The sequence below is a fragment of the Pongo abelii genome, chromosome 6 (genome assembly GCF_028885655.2).
Source record: "Pongo abelii isolate AG06213 chromosome 6, NHGRI_mPonAbe1-v2.0_pri, whole genome shotgun sequence".
NCBI classification, from domain to species: Eukaryota; Metazoa; Chordata; class Mammalia; order Primates; family Hominidae; genus Pongo; species Pongo abelii.
This window is the reverse complement of record NC_071991.2, coordinates 72,433,499-72,456,910: the sequence shown is the minus strand read 5'-3', so window position 1 is coordinate 72,456,910 and position 23,412 is coordinate 72,433,499. Positions and strand designations below refer to the sequence as shown.

Here is a 23,412-nt window from a genome sequence, read left to right as displayed (position 1 = left end):
AGAAGATTATGAGTCAAAGGCAGTCAGTCATTGCAGTATCTATACATTATTAAAACTCTATGTAATTTATTCTACTTGAATTGCTTTGGGGAAAAAGAGCTCTTGTCTGTGCTTATGGGAAGTGGGTGGGTGGGAGGTATGGGAGGAGAGGTCTCGTTCCTCTGAAACTATAAGATATTATCCCTTACTGTGTCTGGCTCCCTCCCACTTAAGGACAGAGTATGTGCCTCTATTCACTTTTATATAGACAGCATCTCTTACCACACGTGGCATATACTAGGTGCTTAGTAAATGTTTGAACTGAATTGAACTAAGAGGATCTGAAGAAAAGAGGCAAAGCTTGGGCCAGGCGCAGTGGCTCACGCCTGTAATCCCAGCACTTTGGGAGGCCGAGGCGGGCGGATTACCTGAGGTCAGGAGTTTGAGATCAGCCTGGGCAACACAGTGAAACCCCGTCTCTACTAAAAATACAAAATTAGCCGGGAGTGGTGACGCATGCCTGTAATCCCAGCTACTCAGGAGGCTGAGGCAGGAGAATCGCTTGAACCTGGGAGGTGGAGGATGCGGTGAGCTGAGATCGCACCATTGCACTCCAGCCTGAACAACAAGAGTAAATCTCCGTCTCACCGAAAAAAAAAAAAAAAGAGGCAGAGCTTGTATTCTTACAGTGCCCATTTTTCCTCAAATGGTAAGGTCATGGCACCCCTACACTCCCATTGTTTGGGTAATCTGGTTATTGGGAGCACTCTTTCTTTAGGAAGATGTTTTGTGGACGTTGCCACATGGTGTTTTCAAGGTGTTTTGCACCATATTTCACTGGAGTGGATTCGAAAGTATATTCTAAAGACAAAGCCCATAAGCTGTTCTTTATTGTTTACAGTGGCATATAACCAAGGCCCCTCTAAGGTTACAAAGCCTATAGTTCTGGGAAAAGAGAAGGAAACTGGCCAAACGACTAAGCTAGAAGTTACGACAGCCTTTATTTCCAAAGAACTAGGTGGGGTAGGGATAGTATCAGAGTGATTGATATTTCATCCCTTTCTCCATCTTTTCGTGAAGAAGGAAGTTTGACTCATTTTAAACCAGACCTCAGAATAATGTCATCTTAACAGTCACTAACAAACTTCTTAAAAAATGAGATTCCTGGGCTGGGCATGGTGGCTCAATGCATGTAACCTTAGCATTTTGGGAGCCTGAGGTGGGAGGACTGCTTGAGCACAGGAGTTAAAGACCAGTCTGGGCGACATAGCAAGACCCCATCTCTGTTATTAAAGTAAATTTTAAAAATCAGACTCCTGGAAAAATATGTTCCACATTATTTGATAATATAAATCTTTTAGTGGACTTCAAATCAAGTTAAAATAATATTTAATAAAACTATTATTATCAAATATTAGGAGTTTTTTAGTTTAACAATTAAACATCTACAGTAACAGAGAATTATGACAGTCACTATGGCACAAAAATAAATACCTTATATCTTCAAAATTGTTTATAGTTGAGTTAGAGAGACAGACATGTACCAAGATAATAAAGTGAATGAGAGGAAGCAGTGGTAAGTTAGGTAGAAGATTTGAATTCAGGCTGGGTGTGCAGCACCCTTAGCCTCCAGATGTACACACTAGTTTAGTGACATCAACATGCTGAGATCCCAGCCCAGATATTTGGTTGGCTTTGAGAGTCCTTACCAGGAGTGTATCTATATTTCAGATGGGCAAATTCACAAATATTTGAATGAGTCATTATGATAGAAAAGCCAATTCCAAAGGATTTCTTAAGAGAGAATCCCTCAGTGCTTATGAAAATAATAATTCAGAGCAATCTAGACACCACAAAAATTCTAGTATCTCCTGACAAATATATTCCAGCTCTCTCTGATTCTTAAATTCAGAATTTAGAATAAAATTGAGATAGCTACTTCACAAATCATATTGCATAGGAAAGAGACCATAAACACTGACACTGGACCAACACTTAGGTCTAATATTTAGTTCCTGATTGACTTTGGGAGAAATGTCTTATTTCTTCTACGCCTCTGTCATCTGAAAACTAGGAGTACAGCATCTAATGCAAGGGCTCACGTGAGAACAAAAGATATAATGTATGTAAGGTTAGATTCCTTCCTTACATTCTCTTATAGAATCATTTCCCTCTTTTTATAGCACATTTTACAGTTTGAAATTCAATAATTATAAAATTAACCCTTTACTGTTTGTCTCCTCTGCCTTCTGCAGGGAGATACGCTTCCTGAAAGAAAGGACCACGCTTCTCCTATTTACCATGCTGTCTCCCACTCCAGCACATCCTTCAGCAATGCTGACCGGCGGAAACCAGAGCAGTACATGGTGTATACTACGCTATCGTAAGCTATTATAAGCATTGCTTCTTTTTCTTCTACCACCCAGAAACCTGAAAGTTTTCTTTTCCTTACTCTGTTCCTCTGTGAGTTTTGAGAATTTCTGTACTTCTCTTATAATACACGATATTACTGGCATAGTGCTCTCATAACACTTCCTAGATGCTACTCATATGTGGCATGAGCCTTCTTAATCAACACTAAACTCCTTCTAAACTAAAAAGCATAATCCCTGTTACTTATATCTGTATTTAAAGTGGAGTTTTCCCTGAGTTGTTTTTTGTTTTTGTTTTTTTTTTGAGACGGAGTCTCTCACTGTTGCCCAGGCTGGAGTGCAGTGGCGCGATCTCGGCTCACTGCAAGCCTAGCGGGTTCATGCCATTCTCCTGCCTCAGCCTCCCGAGTAGCTGGGACTACAGGCGTGTGCCACCACACCCGGCCAATTTTTTTATATCTTTAGTAGAGACTGGGTCTCACCATGTTAGCCAGGATGGTCTTGATCCCCTGACCTTGTGATCCACCTGTCTCGGCCTCCCAAAGTGCTGGGATTACAGGCGTGAGCCACCACGCCCGGCTCCTGAGTTGTTTCTTGTAGATGAAAAAGTAATTTCTTGGTCTGCTTATATTATTTTGCAAACTTTTCTTTTACTTTCACCTAAATTGTTAAGATAAAGTAAAGATTTAGACTGATTATCGGTACCTTTGCATCTCACTACTATTGTACTGTTCACTATTTCACATATACAATAAGAAACTATATATCCCTATATTATATTTGCCTAAAGGCAGAAGGAAGATTAAAGATACCATCTAACTCAGTGTTTGCTCATTATGCTCATTTTCATGTTGACGAACTTCTTTATGAATATAACAATTATTCCTTGATTTCTGCAACTCATGGCAGCACTAAAATAGATTACAGCTCCAGGTTTATGTTCTGCTTACATTCAGGACAAGGGCTCTGAAGAATTGCACATTTCCAGGAGAGGAGTTTCCATGGAAACTTGGACAAAGGCAAAGCAAAATAATTCTTCAAGGCCTATGAGAAAAAAATTTCACCTTGCTTTTTATTTGCAGTTCTGTGTCCCCTGAGCAATTCAGCCAGCTTACCACTGCCCTTGCTCTCTAGGAATCCCCGTTTGAAAATTATATATAGCATTACGCATCTCTGAAATCTGCAAAATAGGATTTGATGAGTGTAACTGAAGAGTTATTTCTCTGGAAGGCTCAAACCCAGAGGTTTATTACAATACAATTTTTAAAAGTTAAAGCATACATTTAAGTAGCCACTGAATTTATGAATATGGAGGTGCTTTTCAAATTATAAAATCCTTAAAATAGGCCTCAAGAAGAGAGTTTTAAGATAAATAAATGGAATCAGTGATTAGAGACAATTTGGCATTTCAAGGCAATTTGCTAGCTGAAAATAAAGACCAGGTCAAATGATTTTCGGTAAATGTATGGATCATATATCTTGGGTAAAAGGAAGTCAGGGGGTTCATATAAAGTCCTTTGGAGAATGATGTCTCTCCTGTTGGTTTGCAAAATCCTATGCAGCAGGCTGTCTTATTTATTCTTGTATGTTCTATGGCACTAAGCACAGTATTTTTAAGGCACTTTGAGGGCTGCATGGGTGTAGTGAAGAGCATTCACCATCTCCCTCAAGAGTCCAGCATCACAGTCAGAAACAGAGTACTCTCTGCTTCTAGGCAAAGCTATTGACACTATTTAATAACTTCATCGTACAGTTCATATTTTATCGAGGAACCTGCCCCGATAGTCACGTAGGTTCTTTTCTATTTTCCCTAAGCGTCGGCCAGTTTGAGAAATAAAGGGACAGAGTACAAAAGAGAGAAATTTTAAGGCTGGGCATCCAGGGGAGACATCACCTGTCGGTAGGTTCCTTGATGCCCCACAAGCTGCAAAACCAGCGAGTTTTTATTAGGGACTTTCAAAAGGGGAGGGAGTGTACAAATAGGGTGTGGGTCACAAAGATCACGTACTTCACAAGGTAATAGAATATCACAAGGCAAATGGAAGCAGGGTGAGATCACAGGACCACAGGACCGGGGCAAAATTAAAATTGCTAATGAAGTTTTGGGCACCACTGTCATTGATAACATCTTATCAGGAGACAGGGTTTTGAGAGCAACCGGTCTGACCAAAATTTATTAGGCAGGAATTTCCTCTTCCTAATAAGCCTGGGAGTGCTATGGGAGGCTGGGGTCTATTTCACCCCTACAGTCTCGACCATAGAAGACGGCCACACCCAAGGGGGCCATTTATAGACCCACCCTAAGGGGCGTATTCTCTTTCTCAGGGATATTCCTTGCTGAGAAAAAGAATTCAGTGATATTTCTCCCATTTGCCTTTGGAAGAAGAGAAATATGGCTCTGTTCCGCCCAGCTCACTGGTGGTCAGAGTTTGAGGTTATTTCTCTTATTCCCTGAACAATTGCTGTTATCTTGTTCTTTTTTCAAGGTACCCAGATTTTATATTGTTCAAACACACATGCTCTACAATTTGTGCAGTTAACGCAATTATCACAGGGTCCTGAGGTGACATACATCCTCCTCAGCTGACAAGATTAAGAGATTAAAGTAAACACAGGCATAGGAAATCACAAAGGTATTGATTGGGGAAGTGATAAGTGTCCACGAAATCTTCACAATTTATGTTTAGAGACTGCGATAAAGACAGGCATAAGAAATTATAAAAATATTAATTTGGAGAACTAATAAATGTCCATGAAATCTTCATAATCCACGTTCTTCTGCCATGGCTTCAGCCGGTCCCTCCGTTTGGGGTCCCTGACTTCCCGCAATAATATTTCACTTTCTTTTTGTTATTGAGCTTAATTGTAATCATGTTCAGAAACATATCCACTCTTCAATGCATTCTTTCAACAGTAACTTCTGAATAATATACCAAGTACTATGCCAGGAACACGCCCTCAAGGAGTTCATAAAGGGCTGCTGACTTTAAAAAAAGATGATACAAAACTAAAGAAAAACACAGACAACAAAATGTGAGTTACTGTACTCTGTAATATCTCATAATGCTGAGGACTGTCATGGGTTTTATGGGTGTCCAGAGCAGGGGCATATGACTCAGCTCATTGGTGCCTGTCATATGGGGGTTAGATCAGGTAAGGCCTCCACAGAGAAATGTTTGTTCTCAGCGTTTTTTTTTTTGTTGTTGTTGTTTGTTTGTTTGTGAGATGGAGTCTCACTCTGTTGCCCAGGCTGGAGTGCAGTGGCGTGATCTCGGTTCACTGCAACCTCTGCCTCTCAGGTTCAAATGATTCTCCTGCCTCAGCCGCCCAAGTAGCTGAGACTACAGGCACGTGCCACCACACCCGGCTAATTTTTTGTATTTTTATTAGAGACAGGGTTTCACCTTGTTAGCCAGGATGGTCTCGACCGCCTGACCTCGTGATTCACCTGGCTCGGCCTCCCAAAGTGCTAGGATTACAGGTGTGAGCCACTGCGCCCGGCCTGTTCTCAGTCTTGAAGGATGATTAGATGTGAATAAGGCAATCAAGCGGGGAAACACATTCAGAGAGAGGAAACATATGTAAAAACACAGGAACATGGAAGAATGCCAATGATTCAGGCGCTGAACATTGGGCTTAATGTAAGGAGTAATGAGCATGAGCTTGAAGAAGGCAGAAGCCAGGTCCTCAAATGCCTTTATGCGAAGTTAACAAGTGAGAATTTTATCCTAAAGATAGGGAACCCACTGAGCTATCTCAGGGAAGGAAGGGCTAAATCTGTACCGTTGTCCTAATTTAAGTGTTAGGGGCAGAGGAAGTCCGTAATAGAAGGGAGACCAGTTAGGGGGCAAAGAGGTAATATTGACTCATGATGGTGAGGGTCAAAACTAGGGTGGTGTAGACAAAATGGAAGGAATAAGGAGATCTGGAAGATAGATGAGCTTGGTAACCAATTGTTTCCTCAGGGTATAAAAAAAAGGAAGGACTGGAGTGGATTTCAAATTTCTAATGCAAGTGCTGGGAAAGTGGTAATAATGTTAAGTGAAATTAGTACACGAAGCAAAAACAAAAAACAAACAAAAAAACCCCATAAAGATTATGAAGATTTAGGGTATGGCTTTAGCCTGACTGCTCACCTGACCTCAAACAATATTCTTAACCCCTTTGAGCCTCATTCCTTTGAGATGATCATGTGGGATTGTTTGGAGGATTAAACGAGATAATGTTTATAAAACATTCACACATTTGCTCAATCTATATTTTGTGAGCATTTATTATGTACCAGGGTAAGGGGTTCAGAGTTCAGAGGTGTCTAAGACAAAGTTTCTGCTCTTATACTGTATCTATTGTATGTATGGGAAGATAGACATAAATAAGTTAACAAATAAATGAGTAAACTTTGAAACCCCCTCTCTACTAAAAATACAAAAATTATCTGGGTGCAGTGGTGGGCACCTGTAATCCCAGCTACTCCGGAGGCTGAGGCAAAAGAATCGCTTGAACCCGGGAGGTGGAGGTTGCAGTGAGCCGAGATCATGCCACTGCACTCCAGCCTGGGTGACAGAGCCAGACTCCTTCTAAAAATAAATAAATAGGTAAACTAATTATAGATTTGGAAGCGTGCTTTGAAAGAAATAAAAATGTTGATGTGACAGTTACAGACAGGGTTGAGAGTTCTACTTTTTGATATGTTGTTAAGAAAGGCTAAAACTTGCAAGGGAGTTATTCAGTCAGAGACAGCTAATCATAGTTGAGGAAGAGCATCCCAGGCTGAGAAAACCACAAAGACTCTGAATTGGGAAAGAATTTGGAAGGACAGTACACACCTAGCAAATTCCTAAATATAATAAACACACAATAAATAATAGATATTATGTTTAGAAACAAGAAGACATGTATTGATTATATGCCATGGAAAACTAGCTTAACAAAATACCTAATTCATTTATTGCATACATTATATAGTCAGAACAATATTTAAAATTGACACATTTGCAAATGTATCTTTATATTTAAGAAAGTGAATACAATTGTAAATGGAGTGAAGGGTTGGAAAGGAGTTCTCTAAAGTAATATTGAGGTTTATGGACCAGGAATTCTTGTAGGGAATTGTGTGATTAATATGCTTCCCCATGGTATTGGAAATATATTTTTCTTTATTTTCCAATTAGTTTTTTATTTGTTTGAGTCGGACTCAACCTTAACATCAGTGGATCCTCCAAAGATGGTAGACTACCTTTTTGAAGTCTGCAATCCACACAACTCTATATAGAAAACTCTATGTTAACTTTCATGCTTTTAGTAGAAATCTCTATTATTAGTCACTGCTGCATTTTTTTCTGTGCAGTGATAGAAGATATATCATCTACTTTTTTTTTTTTTTTGAGATGGAGTCTTGCTCTGTTGCCCAGGCTGGAGTGCAATGGCGCGATCTTGGCTCACTGCAACCTCTGCCTCCTGGGTTCAAGTGATTCTTCTGCCTCAGCCTCCTGAGTAGCTGGGATTACAGGCATGCGCCACCACACCCAGCTAATTTTTTTTGTATTTTTAGTAGAGACAGGGTTTCATCATGTTGTTCAAGCTGGTTTCGAACTCCTGAACTTGTGATCCTCCTGCCTCAGCCTCCCAAAGTGCAGGGATTACAAGTGTGAGTCACTGTGTCTGACCGATATATCATCTAAATGATAAAAAATCACTCAATATAGATTGTGTTACATTTTTTAAAAATTGCAAATCTCATATGTTATACAGGGAAATTATTAAGTAACTATCCCATCCTAGTGTTCAAGTGTTATGTCTGAGAGTTTGCTGTTTTACATGCAAAGGAAAGATTATAAACAACTTCTGTACCACATCAACGAAGTCATTCAAATTTGATATTAATCCTAGTTAAGCAATTTGTCTGCCATTCATTTGATTTGTCTTCTTAAACTAGAATGCATAGTAAAAATGGGTTGCAAATATTTGGTAGTTCTAAATTTAGGATTGAAAATGTAGAAACATTAAACTTAGACTGATGTGTTAAAGCATGTTGATAATATCAATTAAAAATTTAAATGTCAAAGGAATTAACCAAAAAAGAAATAGCTTAGCAGACGTTAAAACCACAAAACAGGAATAGGACTATTCTAGAATTCAATGAATGACAGCCTCCACGGCTGTTCAGAGTGAATTCTAACAAATAGCTAATGAATATAAACAGTCTATTTAAGTGCTGCTGGAAAATTCCCCTTCAACCAGCAGCTGACATGACTGTTGTCATTCAAAGGGCATAAGTAAATGTCAAATAATTGAATCATTGAGAAACTGAGATGACAATGACCTACATTCTCCTTAACGCTTTTTGAAAATTCTTCCCTGGGCTATTCAATAGATGATGTTTAATAATGGTATTAAACTAAAGAAAAACCACGGGAAGTCAAAGTTTAAATAGGGCTCAACTCTTTAATTGGAGATTCCTCAGGGAAATTGGCTGTGGCTCTTGCATACCAGGTTGAGTGTGTTTCTGTAAAATTGCACTGATAGGATCTTGAATCACCACATTTTACAGATAAGAGAAATACAAACTTCACATGAAACAATGTGGTGCTCCAATCAAGTATGAAGATTGTCATATCCTAGCACAGGCAGCGCCTTCCAATTTTTTTCCTGCCTTCCTATAACTGAATATGTGTGTCCTTAACATTTTTAAAGGAACCGTAGGCCAGCAAGTTTCTCTTTGCTAGAATTAAGGTCCATGTTCTCCTTGTACCCCCATTTCCTGTTTCTTCATTTGCCGCTGGCTTTTATCTGGTTTTCATTAACTCAGGGACTTACACATCCATTCATTGGTTGGCATCTTCTAGCCTGACACCGTGACTGATCTTGGATTTGCTTCTTGATTCTTCCTTTGTCTCTTGGATCCAATATAACTATGTGTCTTTGGAACTAACTCCACACATTTTTCTGTTTTTAGTCTTGCTACATCCGGCTCTGAGGCGAGTGGGTTATAGGTATACCCAGCAATACCATGCTAGAAAAGACAATCTTTAATAATAGAGGCTCTAATGCCAAATCCCATGCATTTTTAGTAACAAACAGAAATAATTTCTACATTCTTCAAGTTTAAAAATATTCATAGCAGAATCTCAGAATTTTAATGATTACTCAGATTTGAGCTCTGTGGCATAAATTGTCCAGCTAGTCTGTAGGAGCAAGGCAGGTTATTGCATCTGGAACTATAGCAAGACAACAAAATCGATTATTCTGATGTAATCTGAATACTTCTATAATGTTCATTAAAGATGTACATTAATTATGAATACAAAAGGTAACATTAATTTGCAAACATTGCAATAAGTTACATACAGTTGATGTGTTAATACAAAGTTCTAAAATAAGTTATTGAAAAATTCTCTGGGAATTCATGAAATGATCTTTGTTCTAGATCAAAATATACTTGTTTATCCTAGATGCATGAAATGTGGTGATGATGGGATAAATCTGATTCCAAAGCCCACACGTTAAAACTAGCCTCCCTGTTTTAGTCATATATCAAATATGTCCAGTAGTGGATACTTTTGAGGCTCCCCCCAGAGGCTCTGGATCTCCTTTACTGGGTATAAACACCCGTTGCTCAGCTCCTTTACTCATAGTTTTGCCACTAACAGCTGTTACCAGCAGCCCTCTTGCAAGACTATCTTTGGGCTACAAATTGCTTTACCCAGCAGCTGGGAGGCAGGGTTGCTGGAAGTGCCTGGGAGGCTACCCTTCTCAGGTCCAAGGAGAGATTAATTCTGCAGATGAGTACCAGAGACACAACATTAACATGAATCTAAGAAGCACATCTCTCACATTTTTACATGTTTTAACTGGGATGCAACTTATAATTGATTTGTTCTACTTTAAGTGGTAGTTTTCTTTGTACACACAATAAGGATATGTCTGATGGTTGATGGTGAATTAGAGTCAATGAAATTAGGGACTAGAAAAGAGTGAACAAAAACTGTTTGAAAATAATCATGAAGAGGTTTAGGAAAAAACTAACATTTAAACTGGTAATATGTTGAAGTGTCAGGCAACCCATCCTATTGTTTTGCAAGTATACTATCTGGAAATTAAGGCCAATCGTAGTTTAGGTAAAAGTTAAAGGAAGAGAGCAACATTTAATGGGGATCCTACTATGTTTCCAGCACTGAAGTAGGTTCTCTGCTTCCAGTAACTTTTTCATTTCATAATAAATTTTTGGGCCAGGAAGTGACATAATCACAAGGAAATTTTTTGAAGAAGATCCAGGCCCAAATCAGATGCTTGAGAATCACTGCACTGATTGGCATCAAGATGGTTTTACAACCATCTGCTGTTGATGACTTCTATTTTCCCAGCAGCCAAACCCCCATTCTAGGCAGGAAAATCATTAGCTATAGAGGAGGCAGATCTGGGTTCTCATCCTCATTCAGTCATTGGGAAACCAGTGGTCACCAAGAATTGGACTCTACAAATTTGGCTTCTTATATACATCCTGTCCAGGGCCAGGAATGGCCTGAAGTGGGAGAGAACCTGCAGTTTGGAAGTAGAGATGCAATAATAGGTAGTCAGGCAGAACATCTTTGGGGTCTTTAATCTGTTCATCACAATATAAAGTGCTGTCTTCATTAAATCTAGTATTTGAAAGATTTTTTCTATCAAATGATGTTTAATCATAACTTAGTCCATTTTCATTCATCTATAACTGTCAAATGGAGCTACTGGGCAGCAAAAAATAGCTAAGAATACCACTTTGAAGGCAGGGCGCAGTGGCTCAAGCCTGTAATCCCAGCACTTTGGGAGGCCAAGACAGGCGGATCACGAGGTCCTGAGAGATCGAGACCATCCTGGCTAACACGGTGAAACCCCGTCTCTACTAAAAATACAAAAAATTAGCCAGGCGCGGTGGCGGGCGCCTGTAGTCCTAGATACTCAGGAGGCTGAGACAGGAGAATGGCGTGAACCCGGGAGGCGGAGCTTACAGTGAGCTGAGATCACGACACTGCACTCCAGCCTGGGCGACAGAGCAAGACTCCGTCTCAAAAAAAAAAGAAAAGAAAAGAAGAGTACCATTTTGAGTTGATATAATTCATCCATCCTGTCTTACATCCATTCTTTCCTTAAATATCTTTTGTTCCCTTTCTGTGTACCAGTAGCACATGGGTAGAGGAAATACAGTGTGGATATTGCTGCTTCCCTGCCTTGATGTATTTACCCTTTGGAGGCAGAAAACAACAGCAGAGTGTTTTGATCTAGGAATGAGACCAGGGTATGACAGGACCTTGAAGGAGGAACTCCCTTAATCTCTTTTATAACATGAGCCCCTTCTGCGAAAAAATATTAAATACACTAAATAAAATGCGGCCGGGCGCGGTGGCTCACGCCTGTAATCCCAGCACTTTGGGAGGCTGAGGTGGACGAATCAAGAGGTCAGGAGATTGAGACCATCCTAGTTAACACAGTGAAACCCCGTCTCTACTAAATACAAAAAAATTAGCCGGGCGTGGTGGCCAGCACCTGTAGTCCCAGCTACGCGGGAGGCTGAGGCAGGAGAATGGCGTGAACCCAGGAGGCGGAGCTTGCAGTGAGCCGAGATCAAGCCACTGCACTCCAGCCTGGGCGATAGAGCGAGACTCCGTCTCAAAAAAAAAAAAAGAAAAGAAAAAGAGTAAAATGCATAGCAATATAAAAAGAAAAAGGAACTAAAATTCTATCTGTAGATCCCAAGTTAAGAACCCCTGGGAAGAAGCTTGCTTCAAGTTGAGTGAAAAAGCCGGGAAGAAGTAGCCAGATGATGATGGTAAGAAGGTAGAAAAGAGTATTCCAGGAAAGAGAAACATTACGTGGAAAGAGTAAGAGGTAAGAGTAAGAGTAAGAGGCCAAGGCACAGGCAAAGACTTTGCTTTTTCAGCTCAAAATTTAAGGGTACTGTAGGTCCAGCTAAAAACAAAGAGACTTGCTCTTTTTAATCATCTGTGCAGCTATAATAAGGGCACATGTATAATGCGCCCTTTAGTCTGTTTAGTCTATTATACTTTGTTATATAAACAGAATGTATAAAAATCTTTCTATAAATTGGTCTCTATGATTATGTACTAGTGAGAAAATAAACATGTTGTTTTAATATATCAAGCTGCAGATATTACTATGCTAACTTTCAAAATGAATGATTTAAAATAGACTATACTGATCTGAATCACTTTTTATGTACAATATTAAATCAGGAATTAAATCACAGCTGGGGACCTAAATGTATATTTATAAGAGATATTCTTCTCTGCTCCTGGGATTTTCATTCTGAAATACCTTTAGTAGAAAAGCAAAGCACATAATAGTAGTTCCACTTTTCTGTAATGTGTTTCTGGAGAATTGGTCACTATGCAGGTTTTAAAAGACATGTTACAAGCATCAGATATTATGTTTCCATTACATGGGGACTCGATAAGTACTTAAATGAAACCAAAAATACTTTTCATCGACTAATGAAAAGAAGAGCAATGCAATAAAAATATGCTAACTAAAGACAGTTTAGTTGTGTGTGAAATCATGGATTCACCCAGTCCTTAAAATCAGAAAAAAAAAAATGAAATGTTTTAATTATGAGCCTTCTGCTTAGTAGCTTCTGTGTCTGAAAAAAATCCCTGAGACTCGAGTTTCCTTATGGGTAAAACAGGGATACTAATACTTACACTTTGGTATTAACTAAAGAGAGCACTAAAGACAAAGCTCTTAGTACAGTATAGCAGTACACTGTAGTTTCCTCTTCTTTCACCGGGACTCTCCTGACATCCCTCTGATCACCCCACTTACATATACAGATAGCTCAGGAATTGACAGAAAGGAGTAGAAGTTGGGTAGTACAGAAGGTTTGAGCAGAAAACAGACTAGAGTTTCTATGTAACATTTTTAGGCTATCGATTTGAAAATCATACTTCCCCAGATACTTTCCAGATACTAGAGTTACATATGGATGAATTTTAATCATTTAGAGACCCTGTATGTGATAGCAGTTTTTATAAAACTATACTGAAGGAACAGTAAGGGTAGATAAATTAAAACATGTTTCGATGGCACATGCCTGTAGTCCCAGCTACTCAAGAGGCTGAGGCAGGAGGATCACTTGAGCTCATGAATTAGCGGCTGCAGTGACTGTAATGGAGCCACTGCACTCTAGCCTAGACAACAGAGTGAGACCCCTTCTCTGAAAAAAAGAAAAAAAATCAAAAGAAGACTATGTTCTGAGATATATTTTCTAAGATGGAACAATGTAATTTAAAAGGGGTTATATATACACAGGAATTTTTCTTCTGATATATTTTAAACTCTTAACATTTGATTGAGTTTGACAAACTATATTGGGAACCTATTAGGTGTCAGGCTCCACACACAGTACTTCAGATCCCAAGGCAGATAAGATGTGCTTGCTGGTCTCAAATAAGTCTCTGTGGAATTTAGAATATTTGTGGGTAGGAGGTAGTGGGATGGGTGAAAGCCTAGGGAAGGGGCACCCGCTATGCACCAAAATAGCTAAATATTCAATGACATTAAGGCAATTATAATATAATTCCAGTATAGGGTCACAAGCAGATAAGTGAGCTATTTAATTCTACCTGGGGCAGAAGAAGCCTCTAGGGAGGTGACAAGTTCTGGGATTCTAAAACAAATGTATATATAGACCCAGGTAGGAAACATATAGTGGTTGAGGACAAAACCCAATCTGAGGAAAGATGAAAAGATTTTCTGCAAAAAGCAAAACAGACTGCTGAATTATGACAGAAATTGAGAGACCACATTCTAGCATAATGGTTTTATTTTTTTCTCTCATCATATTTTTACACACATACTCACTCATACATATTCTTCAGGAGTTTGAAAATTGTTTCTCAGTCTTGCTTTTTACATTAGGAAAAAATGTAGAGTAACTGGATCCAAATGTTCTGTCATTCTGTTACACAGAAAGAAGGAATTCACTTTGCAAGAAAACAATTTGATGCTTTGTTTACCTTTATGTGAATATTCACCTTCAAGTGGGCCTCACTTACACGGGCAGGGAAGTTCTGCAAGATAATTGCTAATAGGCGCCCTAATATTTATATTTAGTAGGTATTCTGTGGATGGTGCTCCTTCTCATCTATCTCTGAGGCATCTGCTTTCTAGAATTCTTTATGATGTCCTTGTTAATCCATCCTGAATTCAAATGAACCAAGCAAAACACTACATTTAAAGTGAACAAATGAGTTTAATTGCTTCATTCTGAGAAACAAGGGAACCAAGAAAGGCCAAATCAATTGTGTTACACTAAACCAATTCTTTGCAAGAAACCCTTGTTGTTATATCAATATTTATTGCTTACTTTTCATTAGAAGCTACATGCAACATTGCAGCCCTCTCTAGAGTGAGAAATGTTGAGACACCTACAAAGCAAATTGCTTTGCTTTCGGCTCGTCTGTTGGTTGTTATTTTTTAAACCATCTATCCATGCCCCTTCCCATCACCACACCTAACGTAGCACTTCTTGTGAAGATCTCTTGGTGGTTAAACAATTCACAATTATTAAGTGTGACTTTCTAGAAGCTGCAGTCACCTGGATAAACTGGCTTTTGCTGCTGGAGGTTGGTAGGGTAAGGAGGGTGGTGAGTGTTTGAACAGAGTATTGTGGAATAAATAGTTGAGCCTGCTGTGGCGTTCTGCCGCAGGTCCTCCCAGATCCCGTCTTCTTTTGCTGGAATTCCCTGGCTCCCCTCCAGTTCACCCAACTTATCAAACAGATTGTTTGGCAAAGGATAGAAAGAGGCAGAAAATAAAGTGAAATTGAAGATTTGGGCAGACACACTCCTGTTTCTATGTAGAATCTCCTAGGCTGTTGATTTGAAGATCTTAGTACTCCGATACTTTACATATCTTTGGGTTAAATAGGTATACATTGTCATTTTAATTGCCAAAGTTACTTGAGCTTCTACATAACACAGCCACATTTTAAGGGACTTTAAAAAAGAACATGTCAGTTTTGCTTCTAATGGATAAGTGCATACCACAAGTGCAACACCAACTGATGGCTTCTCTTTCTTTCTTTTTTTAAGTGAAGCAGGACTTGGCTAGATTGTAACTGATTCTAGTCCATGAGACATGCATCCATCCCCATTAACCTGTAATCTATGATTGCAGTTTCTCCATTTAGTTTGACAAATGAATCTTCCAAACAATGACCAGATCTTTTAGGGAATGTGAAGCTAATGATGCTCCTTCTTTTACAGAATTAGTTTGACATTCCAATTGTGCTTTAAAAGAAACATACGTTTTTAAGCTTTTTACTGCATAGAATTAGCATTCTTTTTAACTTTTTGATTATTCATGGACATAATGAACAAGCTGTTCTATTTGTTGACTGTGGATATCCTGTAGCTTCTAGGCTGCACATTTCAATATGCAATAGAGTTGTAATAAAATATGAGCAAGGCAATAAAGCAGGAAATATTGTAATATATTTTTGCAATGAAGGCTTTGAATGCAGAAAGTTCCCAGATCTCTTCATTACAGTTCCAGTGGATAGTGTGTTTCTCAGCTTTCAATAAAAGAAAAAAAAGTTGTGGATGTGTGATTCTGCTGAATAAAGCTGTATATAAATGAAGTATCTGCAGCACAATCGTAGGAAACATATTTTTTGTTTTGCCAGTACTTGCTTATGTTACTCTTATGAATAATATGATTGATTTTTACTTTATCTCCAACTGGCAGTGTAGTCATAAATCTATCTGTGAGTTACCAAGTGCAGGATAAAATGTTATTTTTCCTCAGTGTGGTCTCATTTGATTACAATTGCAGCCTTGCCTGGCTGCATTCCATCCATAATTAATCGTCTCTTTGGTTTCCAGTTGCAGCGAGGCCAGGGCTGTAACCGTTCACATCTTTAGATGATGGTCTACTACGCCAGCTGGCAAGTGAATGGAGACCTTTCACACTGAGTCTAATGGACGCAGAAGGCTGAGCCTTTGTCAGGGCAGCTCTTTAAATGACATCGTGCCAGTAAAGGTCCAACTTGCTGTGGCTGACAGTCTCTTTGGCACCTCACCCTTCTGAGTAAACACCATATGCAGAGAGGTTTCATTTTGCCAATTTATTTTAGTGCCTTTCATTCCATGATAGAAAGTATTCTCAGTGGTGATAGGAAAATGAATTCCTTTAAGGCTTTACCTCAGGGGCCAGATCACTCTCTCTTTCCTGTGTATTGTGTTGTAAAATCCCATTAGCATTAGTGACTGTCATTTTGTCATAATATAGATATTTGTTTCCTATCATATTATTTATTACTCGGGCATATGATTGCACATTACTCCCAGGGAAAGAATGTGAAATATAGCAGGCAAAAAAGTTAGATTAAGTATCCACCCATGTCTAACACTGAGATTTATTTTTGAGCAAGAGGGCATGTTACTACTCAATTATTGGTACAAAGACATATTAGATGTAATTTTAAATAGGTGTATTTAGTACTTATTTTGCTCTCTGATGATAGAATCTTATAAAGTGTCAGAACTCCAGTCCATTTGTGATTGTTCAAAAAATATTTAAGCCAGATTCTCAAACTCAAATGTCTTTGGGAGCCATGCAGTTTACTCTGAGGGAAGTGGGTGAAGTACAGTGATTTTGAGAGACCAAGGATAACATTAAGGAAGCAGCCACAAAAGGGGCAGCTCTAGCAGATTTTTGGCATGTGGGGAAAATGAAGAAGCTAAGGAAAGTTTCATGCGCGTGCGTGTGAAGAGACCACCAAACAGGCTTTGCGTGAGCAACATGGCTGTTTATTTCACCTGGGTGCAGGCGGGCTGAGTCCGAAAAGAGAGTCAGCGAAGGGAGATAGGGGTGGGGCCATTTTATAGGATTTGGGAAGGTCATGGAAAATTACAGTCAAAGGGGGTTGTTCTCTGGTGGGCAGGGGTGGATCTCACAAAGTACATTCTCAAGGGTGGGGAGAATTACAAAGAACCTTCTTGAGGGTGGGGGAGACTACAAAGTACATTGATCAGTTAGGGTGGGGCAGGAACAAATCACAATGGTGGAATGTCATCAGTTAAGGCTGTTTTTACTTCTTTTGTGGATCTTCAGTTACTTTAGGCCATCTGGATGTACATGTGCAAGTCACAGGGGATGCGATGGCCTGGCCTGGGCTCAGAGGCCTGACATTCCTGCCTTCTTATATTAATAAGACAAATAAAACAAAACAGTGTTGAAGTGTTGGGGTGGCGAAAATGTTTGGGGGGTGGTATGGAGAGAGAATGGGCGATGTTTCTCAGGGCTGCTTCAAGCGGGATTAGGGGCGGCGTGGGAACCTGGAGTGGGAGAGATTAAGCTGAAGGGAGGTCTTGTGGTAAGGGGTGATATTGTGGGGATGTAAGAAGAAACATTTGTCGTATAGAATGATTGGTGATGGCCTGGATACGGTTTTGGATGAATTGAGAAACTAAATGGAATAAGAGAAGGAGAAAAACAGGTATAAAAGGTCTAAGAATTGGGAGGACCTAGGACATCTGATTAGAGAGTGCCTAAGGAGATTCAGCATAGTCCTGCCATCAAAGATTATTTATTTACTTCAAGAGTTTAGAGTGGCAGTTTGGGGATAGCAGAAGGAGATATCAGCTGTGATGGCTTGGAGAAACAGAGTAAACAAGCAGTGTAAACAAGAGCAGGGCATGTATGAGTAGTTGAGAACGGTGAATAGGAGTATGACTAGACAAAAGATAGACGGGATGACAAGTTTTTTTTGGGGGGGCACAGTCTAAGTTGGTCTGGTGTCGAATGAGACTGGGGCCTAATAAAAAGGAGCGTCTATACAGGAGCTTAAATGGGCTGTACCTTGTAGCATTCTGAGGACAGGCCTGAATTCTGAGAAGCGAAAGTGGTAAAAGTATTGTCCAGTCCTTTTTAAGTTGGTGGCTGAGCTTGGTGAGATGTGTTTTTAAAAGACCTTTAGTCTGTTCTACTTTTCTTGTAGACTGAGGACCGTAAGGGATATAAAGGTTTCACTGAATACTAAGAGCCTGAAAAACTGCTTGGCTGATTTGACTAATAAAGGCTGGTCTGTTATCAGACTGTATAGAGGTGGGAAGGCTAAACTGAGGAATTATGTCTGACAGAAGGGAAGAAATGACTGCGGTGGCCTTCTCAGACCCTGTAGGAAAGGCCTTTACTTATTCAGTGAAAGTGTCTATTTAAACTAAGAGGTATTTTAGTTTCCTGACTTGGGGCATGTTGAGTAAAGCTAATTTGCCAGTCCTGGGTGGGGGCAAATCCTCGAGCTTGATGTGTAGGGAAGGGAGGGGGCCTGAATAATCCCTGAGGAATAGTAGAATAGCAGATGGAACACTGAGAAGTTATTTCCTTGAGGATAGATTTCCACAATGGAAAGGAAATGAGAGGTTCTGAGAGGTGGGCTAGTGGCTTGTACTATAGCATAGCCTGCCTTTGCTGGTATGTGGCGATTAGGCCTGGTGGAACTGCCATCAATAAATCAAGTGTGATCAGGGTGAGGAACAGGAAAGAAGGAAATATGGGGAAATGGGGTGAATATCAGGTGGATCAGAGAGATACAGTCATGGGGGTCAGGTGTGGTATCAGGAATAATGTGGGAGGCCAGATTGAAGTCCGGGCCAGGAACAATGGTAATTGTGGGACTTAACAAAGAGTGAGTACAGCTGAAGGAGCTGGGGCGCAGAAAGTATATGCGTCAGGTATGAGGAAGAAAATAGATTTTGGAAGTTATGAGAAATGTAGAGAGTGAATTGAGCGTAGTTTGTGATTTTTAGAGCCTCTAAAAGTATTAAAGCAGCGGCAGCCGCTGCACGCAGACATGAGGGCTAGGCTAAAACAGTAAGGTCAAGTTGTTTGGACAGAAAGGCTACAGGGTGCGGTCCTGGCTCTTGTGTAAGAATTCTGACCGCACTAACCATGCCTAAGAAGGAAAGGAGTTGTTGTTTTGTAAGGGATTGAGGTTTGGGAGATTAATCGGACACGATCAGCAGGGAAAGCCCGTGTGTTTTTATGAGAATTATGCCAAGATAGGTAACAGATGAGGATGAAATTTGGGCTTGACTGAAGTAATGGGGGCTGTCTATGAAGCCTTGCGGCAGTACAGCCCAGGTAATTTGCTGAGCCTAATGGGTAACGGGGTCAGTCTAAGTGAAAGCAAAGAGAGGCTGGGATGAAGGATGCAAAGGAATAGTAAAGAAATCATGTTTGGGATCTAGAACAGAATAATGGGTAGTAGAGGGAGGTACTGAGGATAGGAGAGTATATGGGTTTGGCACCATGGGGTGGATAGGCAAAACAACTTGGTTGATAAGGCGCAGATCCTGAACTAACTTGTAAGGCTTGTCTGGTTTTAGGACAGGTAAAATGGGGGAATTGTAAGGAGAGTTTATAGGCTTTAAAAGGCCATGCTGTAGCAGGCGAGTGATAACAGGCTTTAATCTTTTTAAAGCATGCTGCGGGATGGGATATTGGCGTTGAGTGGGGTAAGAGTGATTAGGTTTTAATGAGATGGTAAGGGGTGAATGATCAGTCACCAAGGAGGGAGTAGAGGTATCTTATACTTGTGGGTTAAGGTGGGGGGATACAAGAGGAGGACGCAAAGGAGGCTTCAGATTGGGAAGAAGGGTGGCAATGAGATGTAGCTGTAGTCCAGGAATAGTCAGGGAAGCAGATAATTTAGTTAAAGTGTCTCAGCCTAATAAGGGAACTGGGCAGGTGGGGATAACTAAAAGGAGTGCTTAGAAGAGTATTGTCTAAGTTGGCACCAGAGTTGGGGAGTTTTAAGAGGTTTAGGAGCCTGGCCGTCAATACCCACAACAGTTATGGAGGCAAGGGAAACAGGCCCTTGAAAAGAAGGTAATGTTGAGTGGGTAGCCTCCATATTGATTAAGAAGGGGACGGACTTACCCTCCACTGTGAGAGTTACCCAAAGCTCGGCATCCGTGATGGTCTAGGGGGCTTCTGAGGCGATCGGGCAGCATCAGTCTTCAGCCGCTAAGCCAAGAAGGAGTCAGTCAGAGAGCCTAGGGCCAGAGTTCCAGGGGCTCTGGGAGTGGCTGCCAGGTGAGTTGAACAGTCCGATTTTCAGTGGGGTCCCACACAGATGGGACGTGGCTTAGGAGGAATCCCGGGCTGCGGGCATTCCTTGGCCCAGTGGCCAGATTTCCGGCATGTGTAGCAAGCTCCTGGGGGAGGAGGTTCTGGAGGAATGCCTGGCTGCTGTGGTTCAGGCGTTTGGAAGTTCTTGTGTGCTGGAGATGTGGCTGGGGTTTGTCTCACAGTGGAGGCAAGGAATTGCAACTTTTTTCTGTTATTGTACACCTTGAAGGTGAGGTTAATTAAGTCCTGTTGTGGGGTTTGAGGGCCAGATTCTAATTTTTGGAGTTTTATTTAATGTTGGGAGCAGATTGGGTAATAAAATGTATATTGAGAATAAGATGGCCTTTTGACCTTTTAGGGTCTAGGGCTGTAAAGCATCTCAGGGTTGCTGCCAAATGAGCCATGAACTGGGTTGGATTTTTATATTTGATGAAAAAGAGCCTAAACACTATCTGATTTGGGATAAAGAAAAAGGAGCATTAACTTTGACTATGCCTTTAGCTCTAGCCACCTTTTTAAGAGTAAATTGCTGGACAGGTGGGGAAGAGCTAGTCGCGGAACGAACTGTAAGCCGGACCCGGTGTGAGGAGGGGAGGTGATAAAAGGATTATAGGGTGGAGGAGGAGGCTGAGGAAGAATTGGGACCTAGCTCAGCCTGGTGAGGAGGGGAGAGTTCAGATGGGTCTGTAGAAAAGGAAGATTAGAAAGACTCAGCGACGCTTGGGGTTGGGACTGAGGGGACAGGCAGGAGGGAAAGAAGGAAGATTTGGGACGAGTTGCACTGGGCACAGAGACTAGGAAGAAGGGACTGATGTGTAAAAGAATGCCTGGACATCAGGCACCTCAGACCATTTGTCCATTTTACGACAAGAATTATTTAGATCTTGTAGGATGGAAAAATTGAAAGTGCCGTTTTCCGGCTATTTGGAACTACTATCGAGTTTGTATTGGGGTCAAGTGGCATTGCAGAAGAAAATAAGGCATTTAGGTTTTAGGTCAGGTGTGAGTTGAAGAGGTTTTAAGTTTTTGAGAACACAGGCTAAGGGAGAAGAAGGAGGAATGGAAGGTGGAAGCTTGCCCATAGTGAAGGAGGCAAGCCCAGAGAAAAAAGTAGAGACACGGAGAAGGGGTGGGGGGTTCTTGCCCTCCAGAAAAGCAGAGAAGGGGTTGGAGCACGGAAATAAGGGATTGGGGCACAGAGATAAGAGGTCAGGGTGTGGAAATAAGGGATTGGGGCACAGAGATAAGAGGTTGGGTTGTGGAAATAAGCGATTGGGGGTTCTTGCCCCCTAGGAAAGCGGGACTTGCCGCTAAGGGTGAAGGAGAAGGGGTTGAGGGGTACTTGCCCCTGCCCCAGGAAAGCGGGACTTGCCGCTAAGGGTGAAGGAGAAGGGGTTGAGGGGTACTTGCCACTCTCCCAGAAAAGCGGGACTTGCCGCTAAGGGTGAAGGAGAAGGGGTTGAGGGGTACTTGCCCCTGCCCCAGGAAAGTGGGACTTGCTGCTAAGGGTAAAGGAGAAGGGGTTAAGGGGTACTTGCCCCTGCCCCAGGAAAGCAGAGAAGGGGTAGAGACAAGGAGAGAAAGGGTTGGTGTACTTGCCCCTTCCCAGAAAAGCAGAGAAGGGGTAGAGACAAGGAGAGAAGGGGTTGGGGTACTTGCCCCTTCCCCAGAAAAGCGGGACTTGCCGCTAAGGGTGAAGGATCAAGGCAGGCGTCCCTGCGTGGTTTGACACCCTTGAAACGTGGGTGTACAATCAGAGAGGCATCCCTGCAATGATTAAACACCAAGGGAAGGCTGCCTTCCCAGTCCGTGACCAGAGTTTTGGGTCCACGGATAAAACGTGTCTCCTTTGTCTCTCCCGGAAAATGAAAGGAATTGAAATTAAGAGAAGGGAGAGATTGAAGAGTGGAAAGGAGGAAGTGGTTGAGGGACAGTGAGAGAGGTTGGAGAAGAGAGTAAGAAGAGGCCGCTTACCCGATTTAAAATTGGTGAGATGTTCCTCGGGCTGGTGGGTCTGAGGACCTGAGGTCGTAGGTGGATCTTTTTCACGGAGTAAAGAGCAGGAGGACAGGGGATTGATCTCCCAAGGGAGGTCCCCCGATCCGAGTCACAGCACCAAATTTCATGTGCGTCTGTGTGAAGAGACCACCAAACAAGCTTTGTGTGAGCAACATGGCTATTTATTTCACCTGGGTGCAGGCGGGCTGAGTCCGAAAAGAGTCGCGAAGGGAGATAGGGGTGGGGTCGTTTTATAGGATTTGGGAAGGTAATGGAAAATTACAGTCAAAGGGGGTTGTTCTCTGGTGGGCAGGGGTGGATCTCACAAAGTACATTCTCAAGGGTGGGGAGAATTACAAAGAAACTTCTTAAGGGTGGGGGAGACTACAAAGTACATTGATCAGTTAGGGTGGGGCAGGAACAAATCACAATGGTGGAATGTCATCAGTTAAGGCTGTTTTTACTTCTTTTGTGGATCTTCAGTTACTTTAGGCCATCTGGATGTATATGTGCAAGTCACAGGGGATGCAATGGCCTGGCCTGGGCTCAGAGGCCTGACAGAAAGTGGGTCTGTTACAGGAAAGGGGTCCCCAGTCCAGACCCCAGGAGAGGGTTCTTGGTCACGCACAAGAAAGAATTCAGGGCAAGTCCGTGGAGTAAAGTGAAAGCAAGTTTATTAAGAAAGTAGAGGAATAAGAGAATGGCTACTCCATTGACAGAACAGCCCCCAAAACTGCTGGTTGCCCATTTTTATGGTTATTTCTTGATTATTTGCTAAACAAGGGGTGGATTATTCATGCCTCCCCTTTTTAGACCATATAGGGTAACTTCCTGATGTTGCCACGGCATTGGTAAACTGTCATGGCGCTGGTGGCAGTGTAGCAGTGAGGGCGACCAGAGGTCACTCTTGTCAGCATCTTGGTTTTAGTGGGTT

At 41.3% G+C, this 23,412-nt stretch overlaps 1 long non-coding RNA gene across 1 annotated transcript in view; it reads left to right on the top strand.

Annotated features, from left to right (window-relative positions):
• The first annotated feature begins 1,464 nt into the window (after nucleotides 1–1,464).
• LOC129060381 (uncharacterized) overlaps nucleotides 1,465–23,412 on the top strand; it is a 45,278-nt gene continuing 23,330 nt past the window's right edge. The window contains exons 1-2 of the long non-coding RNA XR_008527056.1: nucleotides 1,465–2,362; nucleotides 5,266–5,384. This is a non-coding gene — a long non-coding RNA (uncharacterized LOC129060381). The remainder of the gene's footprint in view (nucleotides 2,363–5,265; nucleotides 5,385–23,412) is intronic.